The 15448-nt window shown below is 39.9% G+C and overlaps 1 non-coding gene across 1 annotated transcript; it reads right to left on the bottom strand.

The window, feature by feature from the left end:
• Window positions 1-435: 435 nt before the first annotated feature.
• On the bottom strand, window positions 436-542 carry LOC141682285 (small nucleolar RNA R71). Its single transcript, XR_012559686.1, has one exon. It is a non-coding gene; the product is annotated as a small nucleolar RNA R71 (small nucleolar RNA).
• Between the last annotated feature and the right edge of the window lie 14906 nt (window positions 543-15448).

The raw sequence follows: 15448 nt of genomic DNA, 5'->3' as shown, positions 1-15448 counted from the left end.
GAAGAAGAAGAAGAAGAGAAAGTCGATGAACCAGCTTTAGTAAGGATGGAAGATCAAGCAGAAATTTCTAAGGCTTTGATGGACTATTCTCAGCCTAAGATCAATGATTTTCAGTCGAGCATCATCAGACCAGCCATCTCGGCTAACACTTTTGAGATCAAGTCAAGCACGATTCAGATGATACAAAACTCAGTTCAGTTTGGGGGTTCTCCTACAGAAGACCCCAACATGCACATCAGGGATTTCATCGAGATCTGTGACAGTTTCAAGTTTAATGGTGTGACTGAAGATGCCATCAAGTTGTGACTCTTCCCATTCTCTCTGAGAGATAAAGCAAAGTGCGGGTTACATTCTCTACCACCAGGGTCTATCACCACATGGGAGGATCTTGCTCAAAAGTTTCTCACTAAATTCTTCCCTATGGCGAAGACTGCTGCAATCAGGAATGCTCTTACTCAGTTTGCTCTGAAAACTGGAGAATCTATATGTGAGGCTTGGGATCGATATAAGGAGATGGTAAGGAAATGCCCACACCATGGAATGCCTGATTGGATGATTATAAACTGTTTCTACAATGGATTGGGTGCTACTTCTAGACCCATGCTCGATGCAGCATCAAGAGGAGCCTTGTGGGCCAAGAGCTACAATGAAGCTTATGAATTGATTAAACTAATGGCTGCTAATGAATACCAGAATCCTTCTCAGAGGCTAACTCAGGGAAAAGTAGCAGGAATTCTGGAGTTGGATGCAGCAACTGCTATAACTGCCCAACTTAAGGCTTTGACGATGAAGGTGGACACTTTGGCTAATTATGGAGTTAATCAAATCACTAGTGTCTGTGAGCTTTGTGCTGGTGCCCATGAGACTGATCAGTGTGCTATTTCTAGTGAATCAGCTCAGTTCATGAGCAACTTTCAGCGATCACAACAACCTGTTCCAGCCACCTATCATCCTAACAACCACAATCATCCTAATTTCAGCTGGAGCAACGCTCAGAAAGCGATTCAACAGCCTTATCAACAGCACCCAGCTAAGCAGTACAACCCCCCTGGTTTTCAGCAATCGCAATATGCACCAAGACAGCAACTTCAACTACAACAAGATAATGAAAAATCTGAATTAGACGAGTTAAGCTCATGTGCAAGAGCCAAGCTGTTTCTATCAAGACCTTGGAAAATCAAATTGGTCAAATTGCCAATGCCTTGCTAAATCATCAACCGAGTACACTACCTAGTGACACTGAAGTACCAGGATAGAGGGAAACTAAGGAATAGGTGAAGACAATCACCTTAAGGTCTGGGAAGGTTGTGAATCCCGAAAAAACTCAAGTTTTGAATGAAGAAGCTGGGGATGAAGAAGAAGTAGAGCAGCAGGAAGCAGAAGTAGAACCAAGTAAGACTACTGTTGAGCACACTACTCCTGAGGGTAATACAGGGGAGAAACAGATCTATCCTCCACCGCCTTTTCCTAAGCGACTGCAGAAGAAAAAGCTGGATAAGCAATTTGAGAAGTTTCCGGAGGTGTTCAAGAAACTTCATATCAACATACCTTTCACTAAGGCTCTTGAGCAGATTCCTAGTTACGCAAAGTTTATGAAAGGTATTCTCTCTCGGAAAGTGAAGCTAGATGATTTAGAGATTGTCACTCCCATGGAGGAATGCAGTGCTGTGCTGTAACAGAAGTTTCCTCCAAAGCTTAAAGATCCGGGAAGCTTCACTATTCCGTGTACTATTAGAAAAGTGTCTTTTGACAGATGCTTATGTGACTTGGGAGCTAGCATCAATCTGATGAATCTTTCAATCTTTAAGAAGTTGAACTTGCCTGATCCAAAACCGACTTATATGACTTTGCAGTTGGTCGATCGTTCGATTACATATCCTCAAGGTATTGTGGAGGATGTCTTGGTCAAGGTTGATAAACTCATCTTTCCTGCTGATTTTGTAATTCTTGATTTCGAGGAGGATAAGAAGATTCCCATAATCTTGGAAAGACTTTTCCTGGCAACTGGCCGTACCTTGATAGATGTGCAAAAGGGTGAGCTTACAATGTGAGTGCTAGATCAGGATGTAACTTTCAATGTGTTCAATGCTATGAAATTTCCTATGGAAAATGAGGAGTGCTTAAAAGTGGAGTTGGTTGATTATGTGGTTACTTCAGAACTTGATCAATTGTTAAGGTCTGATGCCTTAAAGAAGGCCTTGTTGGGGAATTCAGATAGTGAAGATGAAGAAGGTGAAGACAATTACAATATCTGAATGCTTCTCCCTGGAAGAGGAAGATTGATATGCATTTTGAATCTCTTAAAATTGAGGAGTTGAACAAAGCTCCTAAATGCCTCAAGCCATCTATTAAGGAAGCTCCCACTCTTGAGCTTAAGCCTTTACCTGAACATTTGAGGTATGCGTTACATCTACTTTGCCTGTTATTATTGCATCTGACCTTTCAGGTAGCGATGAGGAGAAGCTTTTGAGAATTCTTAGAGAGTTCAAATCGGCAATTAGATGGACTATAGCAGATATTAAGGGAATCAGCCCTTCTTATTGCATGCATAAAATTCTGCTAGAAGAAGGTAGCAAGCCTACGATTTAGCAGCAAAGAAGACTTAATCCGATCATGAAGGAAGTAGTGAAGAAGGAAATTCTTAAGTGGCTGGATGCAGGGATTATTTATCCTAATTATGACAGTTCTTGGGTGAGTCCAGTTCATTGTGTACCGAAGAAAGGAGGTATCATAGTTGTTGCTAATAAGAAGAATGAGCTCATTCCTACTCGAACAGTCACGAGATGGAGAGTTTGTATGGACTACAGGAAGCTGAACAAGGCCATTAGGAAGGATCACTTCCCTCTGCCTTTCATTGACCAGATGCTGGACAGGTTGGCTGGCCACGAATACTACTGTCTTCAGGATGGCTATTCGGGTTATAATCAGATTTGTATCACCCCAGAAGATCAAGAGAAGACTACCTTCACTTGTCCATTTAGTACTTTCTCCTTCAGACGAGTTTCTTTTGGTCTGTGTGGTGCACCAGCCATATTTCAGAGATGTATGATGGCCATCTTTTCTGATATGATTGGCCAGGAGGTGGAGGTGTTCATGGATGACTTCTCTGTATTTGGCGATTCTTTTGATGAATGCTTGCAGAATCTTGGTAATGTTCTCAAGAGGTGTGTTGAGACCAATCTGGTTCTCAATTGGGAAAAATGTCACTTTATGGTGCGATAGGGCATTATACTTGGGCACAAAGTTTCTAGTAAAGGTCTTGAGGTGGACAAAGCCAATGTGGGGTTATTAAAAATCTTCCTCCACTTATTTCTGTTAAGGATATTCGCAGTTTTCGTGGTCATGCGGGTTTCTATAGGCATTTCATCAAGGACTTCTCTAAGATTTCGAAGCCATTGTGCAGTTTGCTAGAGAAAGATGTCCTTTTCAAGTTTGATGATGAGTTCCTTGCCGTTTTTGAGATATTAAAAAAGATTTTAATCACGGAACCTATCATAATTGCACCTGACTGGAATGAACCTTTTGAGATGATGTGCGATGCAAGTGACTATGCAGTTGGAGCAGTTCTTGGGCAGAGAAAGAAGAACATATTTCATGTGGTCTACTATGCTAGTAAGACCTTGAATGGTTCTTAACTAAATTATACTACTACGGAGAAAGAACTTTTGGCTATTGTCTATGATTTTGAGAAATTTTGATCTTATCTACTTGGGACTAAAGTGACAGTTTTCACTGATCATGCTGCAATTCATTATCTCGTCTCGAAGAAGGATTCAAAGCCGAGATTGATTATATGGGTTCTTTTGCTTTAAGAATTTGAATTAGAGATCAAGGACAAAAAAAGGACTGAAAATCAAGTTGATGATCATCTCTCGTATTTAGAGAACCCTAATGCTATTTCACTGGACAAGACATTGATAAATAAGTCTTTTCCCGATGAAGCTGTTTGGAGTGCAAGAGGAAGAATCGTGGTTTGCAGACATTGTGAACTACCTTGTGAGTAATGTCATGCCTACGACTTATCATATACTCAAAGGAAGAAGTTTTTACATGAAGTGAAGTGGTATATGTGGGATGAGCCGTTTCTTTTTCGACAAGGAGCTGACCAAATCATCAGGAGATGTATTCCTTACAGAAAAACGGGGGATATCTTGCGAGATAGCCACTCAACGGCTTATGGAGGACACTATGGTTGAGAAAAGACAACAGCTCGTATTCTTCAAGCAGGTTTTTTTTGGCCGACCTTGTTTAAAGATGCTCATCAGTTTGTTTTGAAATGTGATCGATGTCAACGTGTGGGTAATATATCTAAGAGAGATGAGATGCCTCTTAATGTGCTTCTCGAGGTTGAAGTCTTCGATGTTTGGGGAATTGACTTCATGGGGCTATTTGTCTCATCTTGTAACAATCAGTATATCTTGTTGGCGGTTGATTATGTGTCAAAATGGGTTGAAGTTAAGGCGTTGCCAATGAACGATACGAAAGTAGTGCTTAATTTTCTTCACAAGCAGATATTCACAAGGTTTGGAACTCCAAGAGTCATAATCAGTGATGAGGGGTCACATTTTTGTAATCGCAAGTTCACTGCTAAGATGCAAAGGTATAATGTGAATCATCGTATTACTACGGCGTATCATCCTCAGACAAATGGTCAAGCTAAGGTATCTAACAGAGAGATCAAGCGCATTTTGGAGAAAGTTGTGTGTCCATCGAGGAAAGATTGGTCTTTGAAGCTTGATGAAGTTGTTTGGGCGTATAGAACAGCATACAAGACTTTGTTGGGAATGTCGCCGTTCCAGTTGGTTTATGGTAAGGGGTGTCATTTGTCGGTGGAGCTCGAGCATAAAGCATATTGGGCTTTGAAGAAGTTGAATCTTGACTTGGATGCAGCTGGAAAGAAGAGGATGCTTCAATTGAATGAACTCGACGATTTTCGACTTTAAGCTTATGAGAACAACAAAATGTATAAGGAGAAAGTCAAGAGGTGGCACGATAGGGGTCTAGTGCTCAAATCATTTCTGTCGGGCCAATAAGTTCTTTTGTTTAACTCTCGTCTCCATCTTTTTCCAGGAAAGTTAAAGTCAAGGTGGTCAGGGCCCTTCATAATCAAAACTGTGTTTTCATATGGAGCGGTGGAAATTTTTTAGAGTGATCTGGGCCAAGCATTCAAAGTCAATGGTCAGAGGTTGAAGCATTACTATGGTGACACGGCAAACCATGAGGTGGTTAGTGCCGTTTTGTTGTCCGCTTGATCTTAAGATTCTACGTCGAGCTAACGACGTAAAACAAGCGCTTCTTGGGAGGCAACCCAAGTTTGTTGTACATTAGTAGGTAGAGGAAGCAAGAAGAAAAGAGAAAACACAAAAAAATTAGAAAAAGAAAAAAATTCAGGGCCAACATCAGAAGCCAAGCGCGGCTGCGCTGATCTAGTGAGTGGTCGCGCTATTTTTCCGGAAGGTAAGCACGCCCGCCCTGATCTAGCGTGCGGCCGTGCCGATTTGACAGAAGGTGAGGGCGCCAGCGCTGGTCTAGCGCACGCCCGCGCCGGGGTCCCGACTCAGAAAAATAAAAACAGCAGTTTATGAAAAGAAATTCGGGATTTTTACTATAAAATCAATTTCTACCCGAATTTTACTCTTCCACATCCTAAATTTCCCTCTCCAAATCAAACCCATTATTCCCACGATTGCCATAATCAATTCTCACTTCTCTTCCATATCTAATTCTCTTCTCACCACCTATATATACACACACTTATACACAAACTTCTCCGCCACATCACAAATTCTCAAACACAAATATCTCTCAAACACTTAGCTTTTATTCTCTCTTATTCAATCCCAATGGCACCTAAGAGACAAAGAACGCAAGTAAGCAGCAGCACCACCGATTCTTCATCTACGGGTGGTGTGAGGCCGAGGTTTTCGACTCCAGAAGCTGAAGAGGAGTACACGAGGCTTCTCTCGAATCCTATAGCAAAGGAGCGAGGTTTTCTGCCATCAGGGAAGGATGGTAAGTTTTTGAAGATGATTCTGGAGATGGGCTGGGTTCCTTTTTGCGAGGCTCCTGCTGTTGTGCCCATGAATATTGTGCGAGACTTCTATGCTAATACAAAGGCGGAGAAGAATGGCTTCACGGTGGTTAGGGGATGATTGTGGAGTATAGTGCTGATGCGATTAGGAGGGTGATTGAACAGCCGGTGAGGAAGCCCGGTCAGGACACTTGGAATGATAAGACTCCGGAGGACTTCAACTTGGATCTGATCGTTGCTACTCTGTGTGTGTCTAAGACTCACTGGAAGTTCAAGAGGGGCATAACTGATTACTCCATGTTCCCTGCGTCATGCATGAACAGGTTTGCACTGGCTTGGAACTCGTTTATTTGTGTTAATATCATGTCATCATCACATGTGTATGAGATTACTGTAGAGCGTGCTCATCTGCTGTGGGGTATTCTTCAGGGCGATTATATTGATTTGGGGATGGTTATATATTAGGGGATTTTGAGATTCTTGAGAGGAGGTACTACGGGTTCTATACCTTATGTGTCTGTTGTGACGAAGCTGTGTATGGCAGTTGGTGTTCGTTGGCTCGCATATGAGCGGCTGCAGCTTCCCAGTGCTCCCATCGAAAGTTCTATACTGTTGAGTATACAGGAGTGGTATGGAGGGAAGCCCGATCTTAAGGGGCTTGGTTATCATATGATCATCTGCCAGGTGGTAGACCGGCAGATCAGACTTTTGCGGGAGGTTCTTCGCAGGCCCGTTGAGCAGCTTGGAGAGCTCAGTTAGGAAAGGAGGCTGGTCCGTCGCAGCAGTAGCAGGAGCAGGAGGAAGCAGGAGCAGAGGTAGGAGCTGGTTTGAGTACGACGCAGTTTAGGCGTCTAGCGAGGAGGATGGATGTTATGCATGATATTCATAGCAGATTTGTACGTGATCTCACCCAGGCACTTGGGACTGCATTCAGAGCCACCGGTGTTGACATCTAGTGGCCAGTATTTGGTGAGGATTCCGTGTATCCACCTCCAGACACGCCTGACACTCCACCCGTTGAAGGTGATGATCCTGATTCGGAGTAGGTATGCCTGATTCCTTGCTATTACCTTCACTGAGGACAGTGAATATTTTAAGTTTGGAGGTAGTAGTTGAAGGAATATGTTTTGTGTGAGTCATATACTGTTTGCATATTCATGAAAGTTTAGTGCATATAGTTGCATATTTTGCCATGTAGTAGTTTTTTTGTTTTTTTTATAATTGTTATGATAGTTTGTTCATGTAGTTTCATGCATTTGCATAATAATATGATCCCTTAGATGATTTTTCTGATTGATTTGTGATGTTGATGCTAGTGTAGTGATGTCGTATTTAGTGATGTTAAGTCTTATCGAGTTGATTTGCATGCTAGAGGAAATTATATTTCACTAAGTCGTATAGGTTTCTAAAGTGCTAGATCATGGTCATGGTTTATTTGTTTGTCGAGGTTTAATCGCTTGTTTATATTTAGAATTTAGGATATTCTCTTAATAATAAATTAACATGAATATTAAAAAATTGGAGAAAATTGGATTTCATTGCTAGTTGTGTGGCTAGGTGTCAAATGGCTAGTAGCCGGCTCATATTTATATGAGTAGTCTAGGATTGAGCGAGATGGAGCGAAACGCACTCGTTCAGAATTTTGTGAAAAGAAAAAAAAGGAAAAAAATATATTTAAGTGTTAAGTATAATTGATCACGAGTGGGCTCTTTAGTATTCGAGTTATTAAGTTCTTAGGGGACTTTGTGCCTAGTGACCTAAGGCTTTTATAGTCTGGGATCCGCTAACCTAACACTCACTACATGGGTACTAATGTATAAGTCTTTTGTGGACCTCACTCATTGCACGGTCAAATAAGCATATTTGTGTTGTTTTGTTGTGAATAAAAGTGTGAATCCATGAAAACTTCGATATAAGAATTGAAGTGTTATAAGTTATATTAAGTCTAGCTTTTATTCTATTTATAACCTTGTGATTGCTTTGATGAGTAGTGAGTCATGATTATTGATCTATTTGCGATAGTATGTCTGTAAGCAGTTGCACACACGCACATCTCTGGTTTGTAGGTTGATTTGTGAGGTTTGATTGATCTTTATGTGAATAACTACATTTGTTGATATGTTGCGTGTTGATTGGGTTAGTTATTCTATGGGGATCGTTGTATTCATTTAGTTACATTCATGCATTTTTATTTCTTGTTCTTTGAGTCTGTTTATGCTTGAGGACAAGCATCGATTCAAGTTTGGGGGTATGTTGAGTGGCATTTATGACACTTTATTACGCTCCGTAAAGCTTTGAATTGGTGCATTTGTACTCAAGTTGTTGGTGTTTTAATGTGTTTTCTAGTATTTTTGCATTTTCAGGCATTATCTAGGTAATCAGGTGAATTAGCATTGTTTTGATGCTAATTTGGTGTTAAGGTGGTATTGGAATAAAAACTCTTGGCAGACCGGCTCAAATCAGCAAGAAAAAGAAGAAGTCAAAATTTTTTAAGTCAAAATTTTATACAGGAGGTAAGCGCGCCCGCGCTGTGATAGCGCGCGCCCGCGCCCAAAGTCCAGAAACTCAGCGCGCCCACGCTGGTCAAGCGCGCGGCCGCGCCAGGTCGAGAGCAGAAAATCCTGATTCTATTGGGCTTTTGATCCAGAAGACTTCTACTCTGCATGGGGCTGCTATATATACATAAATAAGTTCGTTTTCGAAACGAGATATACCAGAGCACAAGGAGAAGGCGTAAGAAGACCGTTTTAGCACAATTAAACCAATGTGAAGAAGACCTAGTTTTAACTGGTGATTCTTTGTTTAAGTTGTAGCGTTGGATGCTAGTTTTCTTATTCTTGAACCTATACTCTTGTTTTGTACTTTGTTTATTATTCGTTTATAAAGACTACATTTATTATACCATGCTTTCATTGGAACCCACGTTGATGATGAGTCTGATTATGGGCTAATCGTTATCGTGGGGTTTTAACGGATTTATTAATAGATTTCTTTAGTTGATTTGTTCGATGCCTTAGTGTGTGGTGATTGTATGATAGCCTAGTTTTGGTTGTGCATATTCGTCTTATGAGCGTCGCGAACTTATAAGATAGTGTGTTAATTCTTAATGTAGCGAAAGTGAATTTAAGAGTTTAGAACTTGTCATGCTAGCATAGGTTCATATGTTATTGTTATGCATGATTCGTGGATAGTTTTAACCATCTTACTTGCTCTATGTAATCATGATAGATAACTTACGCATTAAACCGTTATGTTGTCAAATTCTATAGACATATAGGGTCTCAATATAATTGGTGTCTATTCAGCTTCTATCTCTTCTGTGGATGTCTGGTAGTATGGTATTCGTGCAACGAAAGTTGGCGTTTATCAGTTTCGTGTTATCTGTTTAGTGTCATCACCATTACATGCTAAGGTTAAGAGCGAAAAGGCTATTGAATGAAGTATTTAATGAAGTTAGAATCCCATACTTGTTATATATATTAATTCAACCATTCTTATTCTCCTAGTATAATTGTTAGTTTAATTCTTAGTTATAAACCATCTCAATCTCTTAATCATCTTAGCATTGGATAATAGCCATATCATTGTTGCATAAGTGCATAAATTACAAAGTTAATCTAAACCAGTCTCTGTGGGAATGAATCTGATTTATATCTTATACTACTTGCGAACGTGTATACTTGCGTGAATTTTAGCGCGTGTTTAGCGACTAACGGCTTTTGACTAACATGTCATCGACATTGACCTCCATGGTTTTCCAATTAGATGGACGAATATCTTATTCTCCAATATTTGATAGGTGGCTTCTATATTCTTTAGTCCAAAAGCCATAAAATATAATAAAAGACACCAAAGTCAGTTATGAAATATGTTAAGAATATGTCATGAACTTGATGATAAGTTAAATAAAACACTTAGTAGATATCATTTATAGTGAATTTATAGCTTTCAACGGATGATCACTTCAACATCCGTTGAAAGAGTAGCTTATGCAATAATAAGTTAAGTAGCACATTCCTGCATATTATAATGCCTTAGTGAACTAGATGTTATAGAATATTTAAGTCATGTTGGCTACTAGATTGATATGCAAGATAGGTTGGTTAATTATAAATATTAGATGCCTTGTAATCTTGTATAAATGAAATGGAGTTAACTGGCATGAAGATAGTCTCAACGGATGTCTTACTAGGCCAACGGATGATCAACCATAGTCTCAACGGATGATCAACCAAAGTTTCAATGGATGATCAACCATAGTCTCAACGGATGATCCAATGAAGTTTTCAATGGATGATCAAATTCAAAAGAGCAGTTGATACTAACTTGACAGTCACATGCGTTAAGTGTATGCAAATAGAATGTGACAGCCTAATTACAGGTTTTAGAGAACAAAGAAGCATTTTCATTTACATGATAAATTGAAGATATTCAAAGATGTTGGATTGAGAAATGAAGAAGCATGAGATTAGACTAGAAATATTTTTTCTTATTTGTTTGTCTCCTTATCATGTAATTTGGTGATATATAAATCAAGTGTAGCAAGTAGAATATTATCTAAGTTAGTAAGAAATTACCAGAGAAATAGAAAAAGTAATATCTGAAAAGAATTTCTCTGTTCTTGTGAGTTCAACTTGTAAGTAGCTGTGTACAACATTGTAACACAGAGTTCTCTAATTAATATATATCTCTGGTGGAAAAGTTCAATCCACCGGAACGTTTTTAAGTACTTGTATTTAATTACTTTGTGTTTTGATTTTTTTACTTCTTTCATTCTGCACCATTGCTAAATCAAACACAATTATATATTCATAGTAGAACTATTCTTAAAATCAAAAAGAAGCTAGAATTATATTCAACCCCCCCCCTTCTGTAATTATTTGTTAGATTGTTTGGGAATAACAAAAGATACCTTGCGGTTTTTGTCCTTGTGCATTTTAATCGGATTATAGCCGCTTAAGTCATCCATGAATATTAGCATCTCGTGTCCAGCTGTGGCATCGATCAGGGTATCAATCCTTGGTAGGGGTAGCACTTCTTTTGGACATGCATTGTTCAAGTCAATGAAGTCCATGCATATCCTCCACTTCCCATTGGATTTATTGACCATCATAGGGTTCGCCAACTATTCAGGGAATTGTACTTTATCAATAAATCCAACTACTAGACGCTTCTCAACCTCATGTTTAATGGCTTCCAGTCTATTAGGGGCATATGTTCTTTTCTTCTGTTTGAAAGCATTTTGAGTCATATTGACGTTCAACTTATGACTTATAAGGTTGGGTTCAATACCAGGCATGTCAGCTAATGTCGAAGCAAACACATCACCGTTCTCTTGCAAGAACTTGGTCAGTCAGCCTTTTAGGGGATTTTCCAAAGATGCTCCAATGTATGTGACCTTATCCGAGTCAACTGGTCTAGGGGAATTGGGATCAAGTCCTCAGCGGGCTTCCCCCGACGCTCTTCATTCTCACAGACTTCCATATCTTATATGAGGAGGACCTGCTCCCGGTTCCATTAGGCCTAAGTGCTGCAACAAAACAATTTCAGGTCATTTTTTGATCTGCTCTTTATTTTCCAAAACCTTTTCCGGTGGGGAAATTGAGTACCATGAGGTAGGTAGAGGCTGCCTCGATAACGTGAAAGTTCAGCATCTCTATGGCCTCTATTGGATCTTTCTCAATAGTCATGGGAAGTTTAATCGCTCCTTCTACTTAGCACTCCACTCCATTAAACCTATAGATGGATGTGTCCAAAGGGGTCAGTTGGAAGTCATTATCTTTAGAGAACTTAAGACCGTCAAGGTCGGGATCCCTGAAGCCAAGTGTCATCTCAGTCTTAACACGCTTAGGTGCATCTTTGATTATACTCATCACCTCTCTAGCGTAGTTCTTTCGAGAGTTCTTTGTTGTTAGAGCGGACGTTGGCCATTCTGAGATCATATTGATTACTGGCCCTCTGGGATATGGGTTACGATCTTGGTCGTTACATCTTCGATCACTGTTTCTTCGATCACAATCTCTTTTCTGGTCTCTTTCACCTTCACCCTTGGTGAATCGTCCACACTTTCCTCTTTGGATTAAATACTCAATTTCTTCCTTGAGTTCTCTGCAATCGTCGATATCATGACCAACATCTCTGTGGAAACTATAATGTTGGCCCTTTTATCTTTTCTCGGGGTCTCCCCCTAGTGGCTTCAACCATCTAAACTCCTTATCCTTCTTGATTTCTAACAGGATTGGCTCCTTGGAGCGTTTAACCTTGCGTACTCAGTGAATCTTTGCCCTTGATTCTTCTTGGAAGTGGAATCAAAGTCAGTGCCAGTTCAAGGATATTTGTCCTTGGCATTGTACTCTTGTTCTGTTTTTTACTTCATGTTTCATGTGGGCTTACTGCTTATAACTGTCTTATTCATGCTTTCCTCCACCTTGATATACTTTCCAGCTCTCTCATGTAGTTGTAGCATGTTTTCAGGTGCACACCTGGCCAATGACATCTTAAAGAGCTCATTCTTAGTTCCTTATTACAGGATTATCATAGCTACTTCATCACCTATATTCGGGACCTTCAAGGCTTTTTTCTTGAATCGGTTCAGATTTTCTCTCAATGATTCCTTTGTCCATTGTTCGAGATTTAAAAGAGAAGCGGAACTCTTCTCGTGCACTCTCCCACTAATGAATTTATTGATAAAAGCTTGACTGAGACCTTTGAAGGATCCAATCGAGTTGGGGGTAAACGATTAGACTACCTTGGGGAAGGCCTGATACATAATAGCGTCGTTCACGGGCTGCATCAATCGGGCATTGGAGAACATCTTGATATGATTTGCGGGGTCGCCTATGCCATCATATACCTTGATGGTTGACATCTTGAACTTCCTTGAGATGCGGGCGTTCATGATATCCTCAATAAATTGGGGTTTTGGATCATTGGGATCTTCTAGGGATATCAAGTCAATTGGATCAGCCCTTGGGGTTGTGTTCCTTTGTCTTAGTGTTGGACCTTCCAGATCTATGACAGGAGAAAAATCCCTTGGTCTCGCTGTTTGTTGGGGTCTTGGCATCTGGTGCATCTCCATTTTATGCTTCAACCTTTGTATCTCAGCTTTATGAGCCTTGATCCTCTATTGTATATCTCGGGGAATCGTCCCTTGCATGCTACAGGGCTATTGATAGCTCCTTGGTTAAGCCTCATTGCTAGCACGCCTCCTCCTTGGGGAACGCTTTTCCTCTAATTAACCATAATCTCTATCAGAGTAAGGTGCATAGAAGTCTTGATCTTCGGGTATAGGGGCCATGCCACGAATATATTGGGGCGTCCACCCTTGTTCTTTTTCTTGGCATGAGAGCCCACTTCCTCCAACCTCAGGGTACACTAGCATCTCACATGGAGTATTGGTGGTTATCAGGATCACAATATTAGAAAACTCATGCCCAGTGGGTCGAGAATTCAGCATTGGTTGCAGCGGTTGGAATTGGGGATTCATCCCTACGAGGGGATCTAGTAATGGGGGATTCGTCCTTATCAGTTATTCATTCTGTATAATATGGATTTCTCTCCTTCCACGTGCGGAGGTTTAAGACCTCAAATATAGATATATTCACCTCCTTATAGTGGAGAAATCACATCTTACTCACAGGATCTTGTCCCTCAAATTCTTGTTCTTAGAGAGTTCGACGCTTGAACAGAGGTATATGTAGGCTACTTTCCAAAAATGGTGGTTGAGACATTCAGTTCTTTAATAGGAGAATTGATAAGTTGAGTCATGGCTAGTGGATTTTAATCATTTTATTATCCCAAAGCTTGTGGGAGTTTATGGATTTGTGCTTCATGAACGCAGATCCTCTCCTTTGGTTTGGGCATCCCTTCACATCTTCGGAGCTAAAAATGCCTTTTGGCAACGGGGTTCTTTACTCGACCATAGCCTTCTATTGATGGCCTCCTTCATGAGGTGATCTCTTCAACAGTTTAACAATCATTATTCTGGATATATAGGCTTCCCATAAAGCAGGTTAGTGGTGGCTGGAATCACAATCATAAACATCTGAAATCAATGTGTGCGGGTGTTTATGAGAGCATGCACCATCTACAACTGAGATTTCTCTCCTTGAATTTCATTAAGTGGGGGATTCATCCCTTGAGTTGATGGTTGTGCCACAAGGACCTCTTTCCTGAAAGTTCGCCCCATTGAGTGTTGAGGGTGGAATACAGTGAATCTTATGTGTTCCGTATCTTTTCCATGGTTGTTGTCTTCTTCCCACGGACGGCGCCAAATGCATAGATAAAAAACTAAGTTATATTTATTAGGCGTATTTAATTCTAGGGTTCGTGAGCTCAAGGCCTTTAATGGTTGCGCTTGTGTTTCGTGGCTAAAAACTGCCCTCACAAGATGCCTACGTATCTCTGTATATTTAGAGAATCAAACCAAAACGTAATTCTGAATGAAGGGGTGAGACCCCTTGGACTAGGGTTAGGAGACTTAGTGAGCAAGTCTATATCTTTGAATGGACATTGGAGTCCTAAAATGTAGGAAGCATATTCCTTATTGGTTTAGGTGCCTTGGAGGCTACTCTTCACAAAATTGTATCCTTTATTGGACACATTTAATGAGTTGTTAATTTACCCTATTTATTAATTACGAAATTAATAAACAGTTGTAGCTTCGAACCTCATTAATTGGGCTTTGTTATTGAACTATATTAGGTCTAATCAATTCAACATTTATTATGTGTCTAGGCTAATTTCAGGCCCATATGAAGTAATTTGATATGTTGCATACTTGAGACTTGGCAGGAAAAAAATAAATTTTGTGGGTATATTCACTATAAACTCTCACGAGACAACACTCGTCCTACTAGGGCTGCTTAGGGATTTAGCGGTTTGTTGCATATGCTCAATGCAATCGTGTCATCTACAAAAACGGTGTTAGTTAGTCATGACTTAGTTTTATTTTGTTCATTTGCTCGAGGACGTGCAAATGCTTAGTGTGGGGATGTTTGATATAATATATTTATATATATTTTTTAGATGATTTTATCCCATATTAATTATATTTTGCATTAATTTGGATATCTATTTAATATATTTTAATTTATTTATTGTAGGAAATAAAAAATCCTTGATTTGGAAGAATTTGGAGTGAAAAGACCTATTTTGGAGTGAAAATAGAAGAAAATTTGTATTATTTGGCTATACGGACTGTAAATACTGTTTGAGCCGTATCTAGAGATCCATAAATCCGTTTTTGATGATCTTACAGTCCACGCGAAGCTTGCGAGATTTTTCATAATTTAGATATGGGCCTAAAAGCAAAGTCCGACTGAAAGAGCCCAGAAACTGGGGAGAAAAAATAGCTGCGAATTTTACATTAAATTTCTACTTACGCACTTATGTAATTCTTTTTACATTATTATTAGA

This window comes from Apium graveolens, chromosome 8 (assembly GCF_009905375.1).
Source record: "Apium graveolens cultivar Ventura chromosome 8, ASM990537v1, whole genome shotgun sequence".
Lineage (NCBI taxonomy): Eukaryota > Viridiplantae > Streptophyta > Magnoliopsida > Apiales > Apiaceae > Apium > Apium graveolens.
Note: the sequence above shows the minus strand (reverse complement) of the source record. Positions and strands in the feature narration are given on the sequence as shown.